This window comes from Chiloscyllium plagiosum, chromosome 14 (genome assembly GCF_004010195.1).
Source record: "Chiloscyllium plagiosum isolate BGI_BamShark_2017 chromosome 14, ASM401019v2, whole genome shotgun sequence".
NCBI lineage: Eukaryota > Metazoa > Chordata > Chondrichthyes > Orectolobiformes > Hemiscylliidae > Chiloscyllium > Chiloscyllium plagiosum.
The window spans coordinates 42928366-42950916 of record NC_057723.1 but is presented as its reverse complement, the minus strand read 5'-3'; the positions used below and the strand labels follow the sequence as shown (position 1 = coordinate 42950916).

Genomic DNA, 22551 nt, shown 5'->3' with positions numbered 1-22551 from the left:
ACATCATAGTTTCCTCTTCCCCAATTAAATATCCTCCCATATTACCTAATCCTCTCCTTCTCCATAGCTATGTAGAATGTGAGGCAGTTGTGGTCACTATCACCAAAATGCTCTCCCACCACAAGATCTGATACCTGCCTCGGCTTGTTTCTGAGCACTAAGTCTAGAATGGCCTCTCTCCTCATCGGCCTGTCAACGTACTGAGTTAGGAAACCCTCCTGAACACACTTTACAAAAACAGCTCCATTCAAATCCTCTGCTCGAAGGAGGTTCCAATCAATATTGGGAAAGTTAAAGTCACCCATTACAACAACCCTACTACGTCCACACTTTTCCAAAATCTGCCGAGCTATGCTTTCTTCCATCTCCCTGCTGATATTGGGGGGCCTGCAGTAAACCCCTAAAGAGGTGACTGCTCCCTTGCTGTTCCTAATTTCCACCCATACTGACTCGGTAGGCAGATCTTCCTTGACAATGGAAGCTTCTGTAGCTGTGTATCAATTGAAAGAGAAGCAAATTAATGTTTTGAGTTCAGCTTCTTCTCCAGAACTCAATTCAATTCCTGTTGATGTCATTCCTGACATCATTGTTAGAATTTGGGGGTTCATGACCCAAATTAACGAATAAAGGAGGTTAATTGTTTATAAGAAGCTTTCAGATAGCTTGTTAAGAGGCTGCAGTGTAGATACAACAATTTAATAACTAAGACAAAAAAGTCGAAAACCAATGATAATTGAGGATGGCTTACTGACATCAAAGGATAAGCAGTCTGTTGGCATAGAGCGTATCATTTTCATTAAAGTTGCAAATGCAGCATCCTGCTCTGTAGGCAAAGTGTTTGGAAATTCTCTGCTAGGTCTTCCCTCAATCTCTTCTGATCCAAAATTCATCTGAAGAAGACAGCTTCCTGATAAGGATTGCCATCTAACCCTGAGTACTTGTTGATATACGAGAATTTCTGAAATCTGTTTGCTTACACATGTCAAACATCCATTCGAATTGTTTGAGACAATGGACATAGGACAGCTACTCATGACATCAGGATACCTATTCTCACCCTCATATGAAGATTAGTTTGCATTTTCTTAGGGCAGAAAAAAAGCTTTTATTTTCCAAACCAATGCATCGATATTGTTCTTTGATGTCAAACAACGAAATATACAGAAAATCAGAACAAGCGTAGGTCATTCAGCTTGTTAAGCCTGCTCAGCCATTGGAATATGATCAGGACTGATCATCCAACTCAGTAACTCGTTTCTGCTTTATCCCCACATTTTTTGATTGCTTTAGCCCGAAAACCATATTTAACTCCTTTATCAAAACATTCAATGCTTTATCCTCAACCACTTTCTGTGGCAAAGAATTCCACAGGCTCAACAGTCTTTGGATCAATGCATTTTTCTTCATCTCAGTCCTAAACGTTCCACTCCAGGTCCAGTGACTGTGAATCGTAGTTCAGGACTCCCAGGTCATTTGATACATCCTTCCTGCGTTTACCTGTCTAGTCCTGTTAGAATTACGAGGTTTTTTTAAATTAGATCCCACCTCATTCTTGTGGAGATACTGGAGATCAGAGTCAAGAATGGGGTGCTGGAAAAGCACAGTGGGTCAGGCAGTATCTGAGGTGCAAGAGGATCGACTTTTCGGGCAAAAGCCCTTCATCAGGAATGAGGCTGTGAGTGGAGGGTTGATGAGATAAATGGGAAGGGGTTGGGGCTGCGGGGAAGGTAGCAGAGAGTGTGATAGGTAGATGGAAGTGGGGGTAATGGTGATAACTCGGAGAGGAGGGTGGAGCAGGCGGGTGGAGGGAAGGAAGATGGACAGGTAGGACAGGTCAAGAGGGTGGTGCTGAGTTGGAAGGTTGGAACTGGGATAAGGTGAGGAGAGAGGAAATGAGGAAACTAGATAAATCTACATTGATGGTGTAGGGTTGGAGGGTCCCAAGGCGGAAGATGATTCCCCCAGCTGTCATGTGGTTAGGGAGTGGCGATGAAGGAGGTCTGGGACCTGCATGTCCTTAGTGGAGTGGGAGGGGTAGTTGAAGTGTTCAGCCATGGGATTGTGGGTTTGGTTGCTGTGAGTATTTCAGAGATGTTCTCTGAAGCGCTCTGCAAGTAGGCTTCTGTCTCCTTAGTGTAGAGAAGACCGTGTCGAGAGCAACAGATACAGTAAGTGACACATGTGGAAGTGCAGGTGGCTGTGGAAGGCTCCGTTGGGGCCTTCGATGGAGGTGAGGGGGGAGATGTGGGTGCAGGTTTTCAATTCCTTTGGTGGCAGAAGAAGGTATCGGGAGGGGAGGGTGGGTTGGTGGGGGGTGTGGACCTGACAAGGGAGTTGTGGAGGGAACGGTATATATAGAAAGTGGGTAGGGGTGTGGAGGGAGATATATCTCTGGTGGTGGGGTCTGTTTGTAGATGGCAGAAATGGTGGAGAATAATGCGATGTATGTGGAGGTTGGTGGGGTGGAAGGTGTGGACCAGGGGTGTTCTATCCTTGTTGCGGTTGGAGGGGTGTGGTTCAAGGGTGGAGGTGTGGGATGTGGATGAGATGCACAGGAGGGCATCATCGACCATGTGGGAGGAGTAATTGCGGTCTTTAAAGAATGAGGTCATCTGGTGTGTTCTGTGGTGGTACTGGTCATGAGCCTAACCTATCCAGTCTCTATTTATAAGGCAGTCTTGTCATCCCAGAAATAAGTCTGGTAAACCTTTGTTGCAATTTCTCCACTGCCAGGACATCCTTCTTCAGATGAGGAGTCCAAAACTGTATCCCCATGCTCCAGCCTGTGGAACATTGTACCATTGGCTGTCTTTAATGTCACCTTCATTTTGACTTGCTTATTAACAATTGTTTATGCTTGGAGAAAACACTTAACTGCCAGAATAGTAGTTAAATTAGATGTCTTGGTACATAGGAAGTACTAAAAAATTAGAGAGACGCAGTTTCCAATACATATACCACTAGTTTGAAATCCAAATTCTGCATATGATGTTAATAAATACATAATATATCTATATAAAGCACACTTTTTGTCACACTAATGCATATCATATGTACAGTGCTATTATATAAGCGTCATGTGCTTAACGATATCATTCTGGAAATGTGAAAGCAGTTGAAAATATCTACCAGCCTTTCCTTTCACCTTAACAGGAATATATTGTCTCTGGACGGCACGATGGCACAATTCCCGCCTCAGGCGACTGACTGTGTGGAGTTTGCACGTTCTCCCCGTGTCTGCGTGGGTTTCCTCCGGGTGCTCTGGTTTCCTCCCACAGCCCAAAGAAGTGCAGGTCAGGTGAATTGGCTATGCTAAATTGTCCGTAGTGTTCGGTAAGGAGTAAATGTAGGGGCATGGGTGGGTTGCGCTTCGGCGGGTCGGTGTGGACTTGTTGGGCCGAAGGGCCTGTTTCCACACTGTAATGTAATGTAATGTAATCTAATCTAATCTGGACTCTCATTATCTCATTTCTGAAGGCTTCCCATTTTCCAGTTGTCCCTTTACCTGCTAACATCTGCCCCAACAACTTTTAAAAGTTCTCACCTAATACCGTTAAAATTCGCCTCTCTCTAATTTAGATCTTCAACTTTTAGATCTGGTCTATCCTTTTCCATCACTATTTTAAAACTAATAGAATTATGGTTGCTGGCCCCAAAGTGCTCCCCCACTGACACCTCAGTCACCTGCCATTCCTTATTTCACAAGAGTAGGTCAAGGTTTACACCTTCTCAAGTAGGTACATCCACATACTGAATCAGAAAATGTTCTCTTCATCCAAACTGTGGCAGTCCCAGTCTATGTTTGGAAAGTTAAAATCCCCAGCCAGAACCACCCTTTTATTCTTACAGATAACTGAGATCTCCTTACAAATTTGTTTCTCAATTTCCCACTGACTACTTGAAGGTTTATGATACAATCCCGCTAAGGTGATCATCCCTTTGTTATTTCTCAGTTCCACCTAAATAACTTCCCTGGATGTCTTTCCGGGAATATCCTCCCTCAGTACAGCTGTAATACTATCTCTTATCAAAAACACCACTCCCCCTCCTCTCTTGCCTCCCTTTCTGTCCTTCATGTAACATTTGTATCCCGGAACATGAAGCTGCCAGTCCTGTACATTCTGAGCCATGTTTCTGTAATTGCTATGATATCTCACTTCCATGTTCCTAACCTTGCCCTGAGTTCATCTGCCTTCCCTGTTAGGCTTCTTGCATTGAGATAAATGCAATTTAATTTATCAGCCCTACCTTATTCTCTGCTTTGTCCCTGCCCTGACTCACTTCTTTTCTCAACTGTATCGATCTCTTGAGAACGATCAATTGAGTAACAAACTCAACTGAACCCAATGATTGCTGATTTCTGAACAGCTAAAGGACATTAGAAAAGAGGATAGTAGATAAATATGACGATGATGGAAACATTTTTTCAATGGCAGTAGCAAAACATAATAATAAATAATTGAGAGATTTAAGAGAGCCGGTTTTGGTGAAGGCACAGGGACATTAACATTCCCTATCCTAGACAACAATGGATATTGAGTTTTTGAAGATATCAAAGGTGAGTTTTTTTAGTAAACAGGAGTGTTAAGGGTTATAGGGAGTCCAGCAACAATCAGAATAACCATGATCTTATTGAATGGTGGAATAGGCTCAAGAGGTTATATGGCTTACTCTTGCTCTTATTTCTAATTTTCTTATACTAGGAGCAACCAATCTACATCAGCCTTTCTGATTAATAACATTGCTACATTTTCAATATTTTAATATGGGTTCAAGACCAAAATTGAACATCTCAAACTAGCTTCAGATTTGGGCTTTGCTACAATTTGAGTTCTTAAACCATATCAGTTTGCTGATCCTAATGTAATTCACTCTTCTTCATTCAAAGAGTTAGAAGTTCAACAACTAAATATATCACATGGAATGTAATTTTGTTTTTGAAAGGGCAAGAGATCGGAACTTGACACTATTCACATTTCTGTTATAGTTCAAAGGGTTAATTATGATTAATCAAAAGAGAAAAGCTTATTACTGAATCTCACTATAGCATCTGGAAAAGAACTACTGATTGCACAAACTGCACAAAGGTTTGGGAGGTTCATCAAGTTGATGAAAGCCATGTTGATATTCTGTATCTTAAGTATTTGGCTGCCCCTTGCCAAAGTGCCTTGTAAAAGGTTGCTAAGTAGGATTCAGTCTTGTTCGGGTTAGAGAGTATAGCTGTGGATAAAAAAAATATTAACTGCGTTCTTATGGCTCAAATGCAGTTACAAACAATCAACACCTTTAATTCATATGCCCTAGTGCAGACCTGAGAGCAGGTTATGGCTGTCAGTTATCCATTTTTTACCGGTGATGTAAAGGAAGGGACATGAGAACTCTATGATAAAAAATGTGAAGTTATAGTGACAGTCCATTGTAAATTAGAAACTTGATTAATATCAAAAGACAGCTTGTTCAAAATTTGCTGTAACAATATTGAGAAGATAAATCAACAAAACTCTGTAAGAATTTACATCTAAACTAGATTTAAAGGCTGTCTTATTCTTATCCCTCCTTTCTCTTTGGGTAAGTAGATAAAGTTTTTTTATGTTCTGCTCTGATATTGTGGTCTTGTACCTGTTAGGCCAAGATACGGTAGGACTATGGGCTGAATCTTATCTTTATGGTGGTGTCTGAGGTGTGTCAATCTTTTTTGTAGGATTTATCACCACAACGCCTTGCAGATTTTCCCATCCTAACTTGCCAAACTTGCCACATCCATTACCTAACCTGCCCTTATAGTGTGCATACCATTCATCTTTGACCCCCATCTTATCGTGTTGCATTCTCAAACCACTTAGCACTTAATAGATATTAGTTGAAAGACCACAACCCATGTGGCTATAACATATTTAAAGGCTGCTGATCACTGGCATTCCTAAACTGCCCATCTCAGTCTAATGCAGAGTCTGAGCAGGTTGGTGAAAGGGAAAATGTTGCCATGATTTACCAACAGGTAAATGGAGCTCCTGGTGGACCAGGTAAAACAAAGGAATGGGGTAATATTCCTGGAGGACCAGTAGAGGAGGCCATGCCACTAGGCCCTGGTAGCCTTTGTCAAAAATCAATGCCATTATCAGGGTGCAGATACAGTTAGCAATGTTGAAAGTAGGTCAATGACCTGCTCTACCGTGCCAGTGTAAGTGCCACAATCGTCTCTCTGCCACCTCCCACTCACTCTTTGTCGACTACTGCACCAATGTCCCACCAAGCCTCTCACTCTGCCACTCTCGCTATTGCTTGCAACATCTCTCCCTCGCTCAGTCTCACCTCTCACAATCTCCCACACCACTATCACTTCATGGCTTACACACTGCACAACTATCACTCCAATGTTGTTGCAAGGACATTATGTTCAGGGATGTAAAACTAGCTCATGGACTAGACAAGACTGCATCACTTGGGTCTTTGCTTGCTCTCATAATGTTCACTCACTGTCCCTACCTGAATGCTCATAGTATCTGAGCCTTTCATTCCCTTGCCTTGCCTTTTTGCACTTTGCCTTTTCAGACAGAGATATCAAACTCATATAACTGATGCTTTGTCATGTTGTTTAGTGCAGACACAAAGCTAGGAAGTATTCATAGTTTTCAGCAGGCTTTGATCAAGTCAAGGTAGAGAGCCTTCGTTCATGGGTTTCACAGTGCAGTAAGTCAAAGGCAGCCTCCAATACCTGTCCAGGCCCTGCTCAACACGGCCAGAGTCAGAATCTTCTCCTCATTAGGGATGAGAAGTTGTGTGATGGTAAACATCACCTGCCCCAGCTCTTTCTGCCCTACTGTGGGTTAGAATGAGATAGGTAGGCATTATGGGAGATGAAAGTGGATGCCATAACTATTACAAATGATGCAGATGGGGAGTGAGTAGACAGCACAGAGGGCATGGAGGATTAGTGGTATCGGGGTGAGGGTGGGTGAGACTGAATGCAGAAGGTGTTGCAAGCAATAGCGAGAGTGGTAGAGCATGAGCCTTTGTGGGAGGCGGGTACAGTAGCAGAATCAGAGCGAGTGTGATGTATCGGAGTATGATGTGCTAGTCTCGGTAGCTATGAAAAGTGGTGTCTAAAAGTAAGTCTTTTCTTTTCATTTAAAGTTTTAAGTCTCAGCCAGCCATAACTCACCCCATTTTTAATGGTTAAAATTCAGCTCACAAAGCTCCTTACAATGGTGCAGTGAAGAAGTTTGTTGATATTGTTCCTCTGCTACTGGGCATTGCTCCAGATAGCTGAGATTGCTTCAACCTTGGACCAAGCTGATAAGGCATCATCTGGTGTTGTGGCCTTCACTCTTGGTCCTGGTGGAAGAGGAGACCCTGCATTAGAACATTCCCCTTCCTCCCCAGCCCACATGCAGCAGGACCTCCAGGTCCCTGCTACAAAGCAGAATGCCATTTTATTTTTGTCTGTCATTTCCAAAGCAAATGTGAGTAACTGCAGGACAGCACCAGACTGAGAGTGCACAATGGTCTTTCAAAATAGTGCAAGTGATGGGGATGCCAATGAATTCTGCAATAGCCACTGAGTGGTGAGTTGCCCTGGGAATGGCGTGTGGTAACAAGAAAGAGAATATGGATGTGAGAGGCAGCATGGGGCAGCATAGGTACTTAATGGAGCAAACTTGTTAAGATACAGTAAGAACTTACTGGACTTTGCAGTGCCAAATGCTGAAAAGAATTCAATACAACTCAGACTTAGACAAGAAAGTGTAAGATTCAGCCCACACAACTGACCATGACACACTCCTCTGACCACAGAGTCATGGACTCCCTGACTGAAATCACCTTCAGTGGGCACCTTATAATTGCCAATCCCATGGCTGCAATGGGACTGTGCCCTTGATTTACTGTTCCAGGATCCCCTGACTGACAGATACTCCACAGACATCAGTGAGCAATTCTCCCTAAGACCATGAGACTTAATCCTCTGATCTGATTTCATCTATAGATGTAGTCAATGTGGTGGCATAAGGAACTTTGTAGTCTGAATTTTAACCACCAAAACTGGGTGACTCATGGTTGATTAAGAATTAAAACTTTAAGTGAAAAGGAAAAACTTACTTTAAAACAACACTTTTTACAGCTACCGAGACTAATAGTGTAGCCCATGGAATCCTAGGAAATTTGGCTAATTGGATTCAGAATTGACTGAGTGACAGGAAGCAGAGGGTGATGGTTGAGAGATTTCTTTGTGAATAGAAGTCTATTTTCTGTGGGGTTCCACAGGGATCAATGTTGGAGTCCTTGCTGTTTGTAGTTTGTATAAATGATATAGACTTGAATGTAGGAGGGTTGATTAGTAAGTTCATGGATAATTCAAAAATTGGTAAGGTGGAAAGTAGTGAAGAGGGTAGCCTTAGATTATAAAAGGATATAGATAGATTGGTCAGATGAGCTAATCAGTGGCAAATGGAATTCAATCCAAATACTCATGAAGTTTTGCACTTTGGAGCAGGACAGACAAGGGATGGGAATAGATAATGAGTGATAGGCTCCTGGGATGCATCAAAGATCAGCAGGACCATGATGTACATGTCCATTAGTTCTTTAAGGTAGAGGGATAGGTAGAGAAAGTGGTTTCTGTGGTATATGGGATACTTGCCATTACTAGCCAAAGCAGAGTTTAAGAGCTGGGAGGTCATGATGGAACTGTGTAAGATGTTCTTTAGGCCAAAGCTAGAGTATTGTATAGAGCTCTGGAAACCACAATATGAGAGGGATGTGATTGCATTGGAAAGGGTACAGAGGAGATTTACTGGGATGCTGCCTAGTTGCAAAGTTTTATTATGAAGAGAAATTGGATAGCTTGACATTTTTCTTTCCTTGGAGAGACTTGTAAGAGATGTATAGAATTATAAGGGTGATAGATAGGGTAGACAGGAAGAAACTTTCCCTCTGATGAAGGGATGAATGGCCGGGGCAACAAGTCTAAGGTACAGGGCAGACGGTTTCAGGGAATGTGAGGAAAATTTGGAACTCACTGTAAGGGTAGTAGAGGCAGAAACCCTCATAACATTTAAGAAATAATTAGATGCACACTTGTGATGCCAAGGCTGAGGGCCAAGGGCTGGAAAATGGCATTGGACTAGTTAGGTGGTTGTTTTTGACTGATGCAGATTTGATGGGCCAAATGACATCTTTTTCTCTGCTGTAGATTTCTATCACACTATTATCTCAAAGTGCATTGCAGTAAATGAAGCAATTTTGAAATTTAGCCTGTTTGCAGAGTAGAAAGTACCAATTTGCACACATCAAATATCCACAAACAGCATTTAGTTAATGATTAGATAATCTGCTTAAATAACATTGACTGAGGGACAAACATGAACCAGAACATCAGGGAGGTAATTTTCCTATTCTCCTTCAGATAGCACTTGACAATATTTTACTTCCACATGAGAGGACAGATGGAGCCTAGGTTTATTGACGCACTGAAAAACGGCATCTGTGATAATGCAGCACTTACTCAGCATCGCACTGAAGTGTCAGCCTTGATTTTTATTCAGAAGTTCCGGAGTGCAACCTGTGATCTGAGGCAGGAATACTTTCAACAATCAATAGCTGTATTGTTTCAAACTTGAAATCAGCTCACCTCATGTTAATCAAGATTTATGCATTTAGTACCCGCGGTGTTACAAGAATTACTTGTGAATGCCAAACAATTTTTCTCCCAGAACTCTGTTTGACCTTTCTGAGGTAACTTGGGGCATGTAGCCTTGAACCTTAACTCAATATCACTTTTGATAGCATTTTTAGTGTTTTGTTAAATCTAAAACAAATATTGGTCTGGAATCTATACTTGTAACCTCCCTTGTATTGTTCAGGCTTTATTATGTCTTCATATTAGTCCCATTCTGTTCAATTCTACTTCCAGTGGCTAAAAATGTTTGCACATATGAATCAATTTTACGTGTGTTTGTCATGAAATATTTTCTGATCAACAAGACAGATGATAGTTCAATTGAGTTCTTTACTACTGCAAGAAGCTGTGTAAAATTAGATTTGTTTCACATCAGTACTAAGTCTTTCCATTTCTCAAAGGGGAGGACGTTAAACACTTGAAGTTTGTCTGTTCACGATTGTCAGTTATCCACAGATTTGCTGTCAAAGTCTTGGTAAAGATTGCACAAACACATACTAAGAAAACAGGTAGTGATAAAGCCTAACCAATAACAAAAAAAAAGCAACAAAACTAGATAAAAGTGATGTAGCAGACTTTAACACTAATAAATGAAGGCATATCGCTGAAATTCTTCAAGTACTGTGAACTGGAGCTTTGGGGTCTTGTGAGTGGACGTAACCTTTAATTAGAGCCTTGTCATATAGGGATGATGTCAAGAAATGCTACTTCACACTAAAGGCAATGGCAATCTTGGATTATCTCATGAAAATATCAAATGAAAATTTCAAAAGTGATATTGATAGGTTATTATTAGGATGGGATGTTAAGAATTACAAAGGTAAGTTGGGTGACAACATTAAGAGACAGAACAATCAAATCTCAAATAAAATAAAGGCTCTTGTGATGCAGTGTTAACGTCCCTACCTTTGGTCTGGAAGAGTTGGTTTAAGCCCCACCTGCTCCAGAGGTACATCATTACACATCTGAACAGATGAATTAACAATAACAATGACGACCAAAACTAACTAGCTGGGCTGACAGACCTACGGCTGTTGTACTCTTCTTAACGGAAAACTAGTTTAAAAAAAAAACAAGGTTTCTGACAGCCTGATAAATATGGTCTGCACTATTTATTCAGCTTGGAAGCTGAAGCAGAAGTAGGATGCATCACAGCCATCCTATGGGAAATTGGATAAGATCACTTCCAGCAGTTGTTTTTAATTATTTATTTATGGGATGTGTACATTGCTAGCAGAACCTGTATTTGCTATACATCCCGAGGAGACAGCACAAACTCATACAACTCATAAAAAGCCCTGAAGGCAACCACTGTTGACCCTGAAATGTGTTCATTCCACCACCATGGAAGGGTATCTCTTTTTCTTTGAGGAGGTTTTTCAGAAAATCAAAAAGGGAGTGCAAACGCCCACACCCAATATACACGTGGTCCACGGACTCCACAGCGCCACAGAACAAGCAGTTGGGCTGGGAGTCCGTGAACCACCGTAACCTGCGTTTGCAGGGGACTGCTGCGTGCAGCACCCTCCACCCCAGATCCCCGAGAGAAAGGGGGAGGACTCCCGCGTAGAGAGCCCTCCACTGGGGATCCCCATCGCCAGGAGGCATCCCGAGAGTTTTTTTTAATTTTCTTTTTTTTAAGATAGGCAAACACCCGAGTGGCCAGTGACAAGCACTGCCCTTCACATCAAAGGGGGCACTCCTATTCTTTTTTCTTTAACCCCCACACTACCACCTAAGTGCGGTAGTGCTTATTTTTTTCCCCAGCACCCATGGGGTGTGTGTGTATGTGTGTGTGCAGGTGCAGGTGCAGGTGCAGGTGTGAGACACAGTGAAAGACACAAAGTGCACGAATCTTTTTTTTTCACAAAGTGCACCAATCTTTATTCAAATTCCACCACCAGGAAGATAGGAAAACACCCGGGTGGCCAGTGACAAACACTGTCCTTCACATCAAAGGGGGCACTCTTATTCTTTTTTTTTAACCCCCACACTACCACCTAAGTGCGGTAGTGCTTATTTTATCCCCAGCACCCATGGTGTGTGGATGTGGGTGTGTGTGTGTGTGTGCAGGTGTGAGACACAGTGAAAGACACAAAGTGCACGAATCTTTATTCAATGGAAGGGTATCTCAAATGTTCAATCAACAGCTGAAACTAGTTATTTCAAGCTGGTACTATTTTATAGAATGTAAGTGTTTTTCACAATTAAAAGGGTGATGCTATCAAGCCATTGGGATGAATTTTACCAGAAATAAGACTGTGTCAATTTGGGTGGACTTCATGGAGAATTTCTCTCCATGAGCCCTAATGGGTTTCTCATTTAATTCTCTGCAAGTCATCTCATTAGCAATGTAGAAGATATAGACACACTGCATCTGTTTCAACTTAAAAACAAATAGGCAATAGCCATTTGCTGCTCCAATTCTCAGTGAAATTGCACAACCAATCAGACTCAACTGCTTGGCTTAAAATTTAAACAAATCCTAATAGTTAAATGTAAGCCATCATTAATTGATGCATTCTCCATTACAACACCTCTTCTAATTAGAATCCACTTGCCCAAAAAATCAGAAATTTCCTCTCAAGTTGTAAAAATGTTGGTTCTCCCTTAAATTGGCATTCTTGCAAACTCTCTTGATGAGTGCAAGATGAAAAAGTGAGAAAATTTGTTTATTTTCAGCAATACTGAATGAAATGCATTGGTCATGGAATCATATTGTTTTAAAAAAGAACATATTGAAGTTATTAAAATAATTATTGCAAATGGAAGGTGAACTGGTTTAATGAGGCTAAAATTTGCATACCAAATGCAAACAAAATTGGAAGACAATAGCTCATTGGAGCAAGATAGAGAACCTCTGAGGAAAAGTCACTTGACCTGAAATATTCAGAATTTTTTTAAAATTAAAGAAATTGAGTGTTTGGTTAACAAAATGAAGGAAGCATACGTCAGGTATAGATAGGATAGAGTGAGTAAATCCTTAGAAGAGTATAAAGCCAGTGGAAGGAGACTTAAGAGGGAAATCAAGAGGGCAAAAAAGGGACATGAGATAAGTTTGGCAAATAGGGTTAGGGAGAATATAACAGGTTTTCACAAATACATTAAACACAAAAGGGTAATTAGGGAGGGAATAGGTCCCCTCAAAGATCAGCAAGGTGGTCTTTGTGTGGAGCTGCGGGAATTGGGGGGAGATACTAAATGATAACTTTGCATCAGTGTTTACTGTGGAAAAGGACATGGAAGATACAGAATGCAAGGAAATAGATGGTAATATCTTGAAAAATGTCCATATTACAGAGGAGGAAGTGCTGGATGTCTTAAAACACATAAAAGTGGATAAATCCCCAGGACCTGATCAACTGTATCCTAGAACTCTGTGGGAGGCTAGGGAAGTGATTGCTGGGCTCTTGCTGAGATATTTGTATCATTGATAATCACAGGTGAACTGTCAGAAGACTGGAGGTTGGCTAACGTGATGCTACTGTTTAAGAAAGGTGGTAAAGGCAAGTCAGGGAACTATAGACCGGTGAGCCTGATGTCAGTGGTGGGGAAGTTGTTGGAAGGGATCCTAAGGACAGAATGTACATGTATTTGGAAAGGCAAGAACTGATTAGGGGTAGTCAACATGGTGTTGTGTGTGGGAAATCATGTCTTACAAACTTGATTGAGTTTTTTGAAGAAGTAACAAAGAGGATTGATGAGGGCAAAGTCGTGCACGTGATAAATATAGACTTCAGTGAGGCATTCGACAAGGTTCCCATGGGAGACTGGTTAGCAAGGTTCGATCTCATGGAATATTGGAACAACAAGCCATTTGGATTCAGAACTAGCTCAAAGGTAGAAGACAGAAGGTGGTGGTGGAGGGTAATTTTTCAGACAGGAGGCCTGTGACCAGTGGAGTGCCACAAGGATTGGTGCTGGGTCCACTACTTTTTATCGTTTATATCAATGACCTGGATATGAGCATAAAAGATATACATAGTAAGTTTGCAGATGACACCAAAATTGGAGGTGTAGTGGACAGCGAAGAAGGTAACCTCAGATTACAATGAGGTCCTGATTAGATGGCCAATGGGTTGAGGAGTGGCAGATGGAGTTTAATTTAGATAAATGTGAGGTGCTGCATTTTGGGAAAGCAAATCTTAGCAAGACTTATACACTTAATGGTAAGGTCCTCGGGAGTGTTGCTGAACAAATAGCCCTTGGAGTGCAGGTTCATTGCTCCTTGAAAGTAGAGTTGCAGATAGATAGGATAGTGAAGAAGGTGCTTGGTATGGTTTCCTTTATTGGTCAAAGTATTGAGTACAGGAGTTGGGAGGTCATGTTGTGGCTGTACAGGACACTTTTGGAGTATTACGTGCAATTCTGGTCTCCGTCCTATTGGAAAGATGTTGTGAAACTTGAAAGGGTTCAGAAAAGATGTACAAGCGTGTTGCCAGGGTTGGAGGATTTGAGCTACAAGGAGAGGTTGAATAGGCTAGGGCTGTTTTCCCCGGAGCGTCGGACGCTGATGGGGTGACCTTATCGAGGTTTATAAAATCACGAGGGGCATGGATAGGATAAATCGACGAAGTCTTTTCCCTGGGGTGGGAGGAGTCCAGAACTAGTGGGCATAGATTTAGTGTGAGAGGGGAAAGATATAAAAGAGACCTAAGGGGTAATTTTTTCACGCAGAGAGTGGTACGTGTATGGAATGAGCTGCCAGAGGAAGTGGTGGAGGCTGGTATAATTGCAACATTTAAGAGGCATTTGGTTGGGTATATGAATAAGAAGGGTTTGGAGGGATATAGGCCGGGTGCTGGCAGGTGGGACTCGATTGGGTTGGGATATCTGGTCAGCATGGACGGGTTGGACCGAAGGGTCTGTTTCCATGCTGTACATCTCTATGACTCTTGGAATGATTTAATTTAAATTAAGAAATGTACTTCTGCTTAAGTGTATTTTGACTACCTAACTATCCAATTAGACAGTTTGATTTTGTTTTAATGTGCAATTTCCTTTTGGCCTTGGGCATTCATGTTTCTTTCTATACAAGGTCAGTTTCAAATATATTCCATGTTTTATTAGAACTGCTATTAACTTAAGAAATAAACCAGAGACTGGCAGACTTAAACACGTAGCAAATTGCAAACAAGGAATTACAGCGCATGCTCTCAAGTTTACATCTTCACATCTGAGCTAAAAAAAGATAGTCAATATAAAGATATAAAAATCATAAACCTGCAAGAACCTTTTCAAAAGATCCATAAACTGATAGGTGAGATCCACTTTACAGAGAGAGCTGACTTGTGTGTGATATTGTATTTGATTTAAATGTCCAAAGATTGTGAAATTCAACTATTAAACTAACTTATTTGGAATAAAAGCATTGTGTGCTTACTGCAAAAAACTTACAGTGCAGGAAGATAGTGAGAAACAAAAGCTTTTCACTACAACTTAAAAACAGCTAATGTTTGTAAATGGTAAATATTACTATTTGGGTTATTGATTATGTAAAGTGACAATATTGGAAATACATGGCTGACCAGGTAGTGTAATGGACAAAACAAAACAGAGATAATACTTCAGGTTCATGTGTGATTTTTCAGTTAAATCAGTTTTGTAAGTAGGTAAATGACACATACATAATTGGTCAGCTATGATCTGGAAGGTTTTACTTTAAGTAAAAACTGGAAGTGCAGGAGAAAATGAGCAGGTCTGGCAGCATTTGCAGATCGAGAAACAAAATTAACGTTTCAAGTGCAGTATGACTTCTTCAGAATAGAAACATACTGGTTTTGAAATATTGACTGTTTCTTTTTCCACAGATCCTGCCAGAACTTCGATATTTCTCCAGCACTTCCTGTTTCCATTTGAGATTTCTGGCATCCACAAGTATTTGTTTTTATTAGCATTTGTTTAAATGATGCTTTTGTACAATGATCCAGTCTCTGCTGTGCTACTAATCCCACCGTAATGTTGTTTCAGCATGTGCATGCATTTACTCTACTTCACTTTCTGTTCATACATTTCATCAATTTCAATCTTGTACAATGTGTACTTGTACAAAGTGTACTCTGTATAAACCCTATCCTGCTAATTCAAGTCCATCCTTCTAATATGTGACTTTTGTCCTGGGAATACTTGCACCATCATTCTTATAAAACAGGAATGATATGCCTTTAAAAACAAAATAGTTAAATTATAAGCAACAGGAGCAAGCTTAGGTCATTTAGTCCATTCATGCTGTTTACACCATTCAATAAGATCATGGCCGATTAGAACACGGTCTTAATCACAGATCCAGCATTCACTGATCTCTGGGGGTAGCGATTTCCAAAAACTAATGATTCTCTCAGAGAAGGAATTTCTGCTCATTTCCATCTTAAGTTGGAAAGGTTTATTCCTAAACTCCTTCCCATAATTGTAGATTTGGGAGGTATTGGGCGGAATCCTGTTGAGATGTTGGAGATCTCACATTCTGTCTGAATGTTATAGAGTCATAGAGATGTACAACATGGAAATAGAACCTTTGGTCCAGCCTGTCCATGCTGACCAGATATCCCAACCCAATCTAGTCCCACCTGCCAGCACCCAGCCCATATCCCTTTAAACCCTTCCTATTCATATATCCATCCAAGTGCCTCTTAAATGTTGCAGTTGTACCACTACTTCCTCTGGAAGCTCATTCCATACATGTACCAACCTCTGTGTGAAAATGTTACCCCTTAGATCTCTTTTATATCTTTCCCCTCTCACCCTAAACCTATGACCTCTAGTTCTGGACTCCCCAACCCAGGGAAAAGACTGTCTATTTATCCTATCCATGCCCGTCATAATTTTGTAAACCTCTATAAGGTCACCCCTCAGCCGCCGATGCTCCAGGGAAAACAGCACCAGCCTGTTCATCCTCTCCTTATAGCTCAAATCCTCCAACTTTGGCAACATCCTTGTAAATCTTTTCTGAACCCTTTCAAGTTTCACAACATCTTTCCAATAGGGAGGAGACCAGAATTGCACACAATATTCCAAAAATGGCCCAACCAATGACCTGTACAGCTGCAACATGACCTCCCAAATCCGGTAGGCAAAAGTGAGGACTGCAGATGCTGAAAACCAGAGTTTAGATCAGAGTGGTGCTGGAAAAGCACAGCAGGTCAGACAGCATCCGAGGAGCAGGAAAATCGACGTTTCGGGCAAAAGCCCTTCATCAGGAATAGAGGCAGGAAGCCTCAGGGTGGAGAGATAATTGGGGGGTAGGGGGGGGAGAAGGAACTCTCTAAGATCGGATGCTGCCTGACCTACTGTGCTTTTCCACCACCACTCTGATCTAAACTCCCAACTCCTGTACTCAATGTTCTGACCAATAAAGGAAAGCATACCAAATGCCTTCTTCACTAGCCTATCTACCTGCAACTCCACTTTCAAGGAGCTATGAACCTGCACTCCAAGGTCTCTTTGTTCAGCAACACTCCCTAGGACCTTACCATTAAGTGTCTAAGTCCTGCTAAGATTTGCTTTCCCAAAATGCAGCACCTCGTATTTATCTGAATTAAACACCATATACCACTTCTTTAGCCCATTGGCCCATCTGATCAAGATCCTGTTGTAATCTGAGGTTACCTTCTTCACTGTCCACCACACCTCCAATTTTGGTGTCATCTTCAAACTTACTAACCATACCTCCTTTGACTCTGTACAGCAAGTTCTGGCATACAGTAAACCAATCAGGCAATAGTGAGCTAAAGTATGCCTTTGCCTGAAATCAATACTCCAGCACCCAAGTGGTTGTAACTCTCTTCCTTAAACAAAGTGGAAGCAAAGTCCATCAGTATTTTTAAAGCATATGTGGATAGATTCTTGTTAAATAAGAGGGTGAAAAGTTATCAGCGGTGGGTGGGAATTCAAATTTGAAATTACAATCAGAATCAGCTATGATCTTGTTGAATGCTGGAGTATGCTTGCAGTTCTGAACGATTTATTCCTACTCTTAATTCATAGGTGTGGAGATATGTTCATAAGTATTGCCAGCCAATTACAGCCTGTCATTCTTATGTTCAGCAGCACCACTCCGTTGATCCTGGCTGCTGAAGGGAGAAGACTCATGGTGTCCCAGAATTACAGGGCAGCTCAGGCCAAATGTAATTATTGTACGAGAGTTTTGCAAGGTAAGGCTCAATAGCAAGGGCAAGAGTATGATTCCAAATGAGCACTCCTTTCTAGTCAGACATCCAATCCTAAGTACTTATGCCAGGCTGGGAAGGTCAAGCATGAAGCAATTTGTTCATGATACATAGATATATGTTTGCTCAGCCATCATTTATCTTGCCTAATTGACCTTAAGAAGGTAACCCTGAGATGTTGCATTAAACTGTTGCAATTTTTGATGTGTAGGAACACATACAGTAACCAAAGACATGTAGATTGAGTTAGGGCACAGACCAACCACAATCGCAGGCTTGAAGGGATGAATGGCCAAACCCTGTTCCAATACTCCTACCTCTTATGTCCTGTGTTGCTGTGGGTTCTAGGATTTTGACTGAGCTACAGTTAAACGATGATGAAGTAGTTCCAAATCAGATTAGTGTCTAGCTTGGAGGGAAACTTCTGCATGTGATGGTATTCCAATGCATCTGCGATTCTTGTTCTTCTAGGTGGTAGAGATTCTGGGTTTGGAATGCGTTATTGAAGGGGCCTTGATGAGTTGCAGCACTGCATATTGTAGATGTTCCTTACCAATATGAACTAGTCCCTGTGATGAAAGATGTAAATGTGGAAAGTGTGCTAATCAAGTGATCTGTTTTAATTTTGAGCTTCTTAAATGGTGTTGCAGCTGCAGTCATTTAAGCTAGTGTTGAGGATTCCATCACACTCCTGGCATGTGCTTTATCGAACCAGCAAATAGAATCATATAATCTCGAAAGTGCGAATAGTGGCCATTTGGCGTATCGTGTCTGCACTGACTCTCCAAAGTTCCAACCTCCTATTCTATCCTCGTAAACTTGCATTCACCAATGTTAATCCACCTGGCTCATACATCCCTGGCCACTACAGACAATTTCATATGACCAAGCCACCTAATCTGCACATCTTTGGACTGTAGAAGGAAACCCGAGCACCTAGCAGAAATCCACACAGACACAAGAAAATATGCAAACTTCCCACAGAGAGTTACCCAAATCTGAAATTGAATCTGGGTCCCTGATGCTGTGAGGCAGCAGTGTTAACTACTGAGCCACCATGCAGTGCTATATGTGATACAAAGTACAAATAGACGATCCTTTATCCAAACATCCAAAAACTGAAAAACTCTGAAATCCAAAGGTTTTTTTGTGAAGTTTTTCTCATTAACAAGGTTGCTTGGCATGCAAACAGTTAACCCAAGTCGAAACCCAATTGATGCATGTCACTCAAATGCAACGTGGGGGTGTGTGGCCAAGCACCGACTGGCCTGCTCTTACTTAGAAGTCTGCTCCTCCGGTAAGATTTTTTAAAAATTCACCATTAAACTTACTTATTCTGAAAATCGAAAAACTCCGAATTCAGGAAAACAGCTGGTCCTGAGCATTTCGGATAAAGGATCGTCTACCTGTATTCAGGAGACCAAAGGTGAGGCACTTTCTGCAGAATTCCTAGCTTCTGATCTGCTCTTGTTGTCACCTTATTTACATGACTGGTCCATTTGAGTTCTGATCAACTGTTGCCCTCAGGCTGTCATTAGTGGAGGATTCAGCAATGGCAATGTTATCAAATATCATAGGAAGATGGTTAAGGTCTTTACTGATCGTGACAGTCAGTTTGCCTAACACCTTGAGGCATTCATGTTACTTGCCTATATGAGCCCAAACCCAACATTGTTCACATCCTACTACATATGAAGAAGATGATCAGTTAAAGTGATTGAAGAGTTGTAGATGGTGCTGCAATCAGCAAGCATCCCCACATTGACCTCATGTTGGAGCAGGAAGCCAATAGTATTCCTATAAAACATCATCATGTCACATTAGATCCCTTCCTTCCTCCAAGCTTTCCATCAGAAAAAGTGAGAGGTTCGTCCAACCCTTCACAGCCACCCTGTCAAGGTTCTTCTTAACTTCATATATTTCAATCAAATTAGCTATTATTCTTCCAAATGCCAATGAATACACTTGCTCAACCTGCTCAATCTTTTCCTTGCAAAGCAAGCCTTTCATCACAAGAACGAGCCCAGTGAATCTTTGCTGTACTGATTCCAATGCAAATATATCTTCCTTGGAATGGGCAGCACTGTGACACAGTGGTTAGCACTGCTGTCTCATAGCACCAGAAACCTGGGTTCAATTCCCATCTCAGGCAACTGTGTGGAGTTTGCACATTCTCCCTGCCATGCTAAATTGCCAGTAGTGTTAAGTGAAGGAGTAAATGTAAGGGAATGGGCCTGAGTGGGTTGCTCTTCAGAGGGTCAGTGTGAACGTGTTGGGCTGAAGGGCCTGTTTCTACACCATAAGTAATCTAATCTTATGTAAGGTGACAATACTGCACATAGAACTGTGGATGTCACCAAAGTTGTGTTCAGTTGTGGGAAGGCTTTTCTACTCTGACGGTCCATGTCCTTTGTAATTAGCAAGAATATTTCATTTGTTTTCCTAATTACTTCCTCTACTTGGATTTTTTTTGTGTGTGGTTCATCTACAGGAATAAACATATCCCTCTGTAGGGCAGCATCCTGAAATCTTTCTCCTTGTGATAAACATGCACTTTTTTAAAAGGTTCCTGCTGAAGTGAGCATCATCACATTTTCCCATGTTACATTCCATCTGACAAATTTTGGCCACTCATTTAATCTATTTTTGCTAACACTTTGCAATCTCTTCAGAATTTTCTTTCCTGCTGACCTTAGTATTGTCAGCAAATTTGGCTCTGGTGTAGTCTGTCTCTTCATCCAAATCATCAACATAGGCCATGAAACCTTGAATCCCAGAAATTAACCTGGTAAAACATTAATTGTTAGCATTTGCAAACATTAAATTGATCCATTTATCCTAACTTTATCTGTAATTTCCAAATACATGAAAGTGTACTAACCAATAATGTGGTACCTTTTAGAATGCTTTTTGAAATTCCTAATACATGACATCTATTGATTTCCCTTTACCCACCCTGCTTCTTACATCCTCAAAGAGCTCTAACAAACATGTAAAATACATTTTCTCCTTCATTGAAGTCATGTTGAATCTACCAGATTAGTATTATCATTTTCTAAATGTCCTGTTATGAACTCCTTTATAACAACTGCTAATGACAGATGTCAGGCTAATTGGCTCTTAATTTCCAGATTTCCACCTTTCTTATTCAAAGATACTACATTTGTGGTTAACTTAACAAGTGGGACCTCTCTAGCATCAAGGGAATTCGGAAAGATTACAATCAATGCGTTCATTGTCTCTGGAGTTTACTTCATTTAAGACTCTAGGATGCAGCTATCAGTTCGAAAAGATGTGACAGTCTTTAAAATTCCATTAGTTTTCCTGTTACCTTTTCCTTAATGATAGTGATTGTTTTAAATTTTTCCCTTATTTTTGTACCTTACTTCTCCATAAACTCTGGGGATGATTTTGTGATTCCTGCTGTGAAGACAGATGCAAAATACTTGTTCAGAATTTCTGCCATTTCTTTGTTTCTATTAATAAATCCCCAGCTTCATCTGTTAAGGGATCAAAGTTAATCTTAACTACAGATATTTTCCTTTTGATATTCTTGTTGAAGAGTTCACTTTTCTTCAGAAAAGTGGCTAATTATCTCTCATGTTCAAATTACCCTCTCATCATTATGTTATTGGGCTAGAGGGACTGAATCAAATTAGGTTCAAGGGATTTAATTGCCCACTCCTGCTCTTAGTTCTTATTTTTATCATCCTTTTCTGGTTTTAAAATTTTCACAACCTGTGCCCTACCCTTAATCATTCCAGTATTGCGTATCTTTTCTTTGAATTGGGTATCATGCTTTATCTTTTAGTTAGCCACAGATGGTGTATTATTCCTGCATGAATGCTGAAGTTTGATGAGATTTACCACCATGGCCTGTTAAGCTGGGAGTTTTGTTGATGGATGAAATACTTATTTGTTCCCTTGTAAAAATAAACTAGCAGAGATACGCCAGCTTAATGAGAACAGATGGTGCAATCAGGAATAAATAAAGTGATGTTTTTTGGGAGAAGGCACTGTAACTAGGATAATAGAAAGCAGATATTGAAGATTATGTGAAAACAAAATGGCACAAGACCTAAAGGTTTGCTGATATTTTCTGCAAATATTCGTATTTGGGAGTTTGCCAACTCACAGCCTAGATGTGCATAGCTGTTCAATCAATCCTAAATTCCAACTGTTAAAAGAACTGGGAAAGAACATGTTTCCACATGTTGGAAATTTACTGGATACATTTAAGGACGACGGATGATGTCAGAGTGGATTTTAACTCCATGGCCAAACGACAAACTCATCATATCTTTTGGCATTATGGCTTAAGTCAAATATTGATAAGTATATAAGACCTTATCAGTGTAGCAGCCTATTCATCATTGACAAAAAATACATGAAAAAAATTGGAAGAGGAACTTAGTTGCTGCAGTTAAAGGGAAGATTGATTTAGTCAGCTACTACAGGGATAAATTACAGGAGGTGATAGTTTGTCAGTGATTGTATTCTCTTAATATTTTGAACAGATTTCTTAAGTGTTAAACAATTTATGATAAAGTATGTTTTTTTTGATATCTGGATTAACTTAATGAAGTTTGACGTTTACTTTTCACATAATGCTCAATTCAGAGCCAAAATAAATCGACTCAAGACCTACTGCCATATTATTGTTTCTTAGGAGCAAACAACAAAATGTACATGTCAAAAACTGGGTAACCT

General features: G+C 40.8%; 1 long non-coding RNA gene across 1 annotated transcript in view; it reads left to right on the top strand.

Moving 5' to 3' along the window:
• Positions 1-22551, top strand: part of LOC122556919 — an 89234-nt gene that overhangs the window by 43943 nt on the left and 22740 nt on the right. Inside the window, exon 2 of the long non-coding RNA XR_006313703.1 lies at positions 17720-17826. This is a non-coding gene — a long non-coding RNA (uncharacterized LOC122556919). The remainder of the gene's footprint in view (positions 1-17719; positions 17827-22551) is intronic.